Genomic DNA, 851 nt, shown 5'->3' with positions numbered 1-851 from the left:
AGATAGAGTCAAACCTGTGTAAGACTGGCCACCCATTGTCAAGGAGAAAAGTGGCCGTATAAGACAGGTGGCCGTCTTAGGCAGGACTGATCAAGATGAAGAAAACAAACCATTCCCATCTGAGGTCCCAATCGAAAGTAGCCCCATTGTTTTTATTTTTGTTGTTGTTTTTGTTGCTGTTGTTGTTGTTGGTGGTGGTGGTGGTTTGTATTTCGTTTGTAATTTTTATTTTGTTGCTGATTTTGCACAAGGGTGTCGTTTCGTAATCATCTAAAAAATAATCTTACAATTAATCACTTTCCTTATTGTCTGCATTATATGTCATTAACAACAACATCATCATCAACAACAACAACAACAACAATGACGACGACAAAGACAACAACACCCAACAAAAAGTAGAAACGGCACAAAAGTAGTTTCTCACGAGACTTTCGAGAATGTTATGCTTATCGATCACTGAAGGTCATTGGGAGTCAGTTGAATGCGAAATGTCAATACACTCGTTAATACAACACATTCATTGACTAAAAACCATCTGAACGTGGACTGGGGTGTCTGTGGACTGCCTGCCCACCCTGAGACGGAGCCATTCATGTTGAGGATAGGAGGGTACAAGGGGTTTTCAAGAGACTGGAAAGACCTAACTGCCCTGTGACCGTGTAATTCCGGTAGGGTTCACGTTGCCCATTCCCCGCCACCAGTGGCTACTGGCTAAGGTTTTCGACTCTTTCAAAAGGCATCGGCAAAGTGGGAAAGCCATTGGAACGTCACGTCCTGGGTCGTTGTGCCTTTACTAAGAGGTCCACGGCCAGAAAGCAAGCCAGGCATTCCACTTGGTCCATCCCCTG

This window comes from Aplysia californica, unplaced genomic scaffold (assembly GCF_000002075.1).
Source record: "Aplysia californica isolate F4 #8 unplaced genomic scaffold, AplCal3.0 scaffold00032, whole genome shotgun sequence".
NCBI classification, from domain to species: Eukaryota; Metazoa; Mollusca; class Gastropoda; order Aplysiida; family Aplysiidae; genus Aplysia; species Aplysia californica.
Note: the sequence above shows the minus strand (reverse complement) of the source record.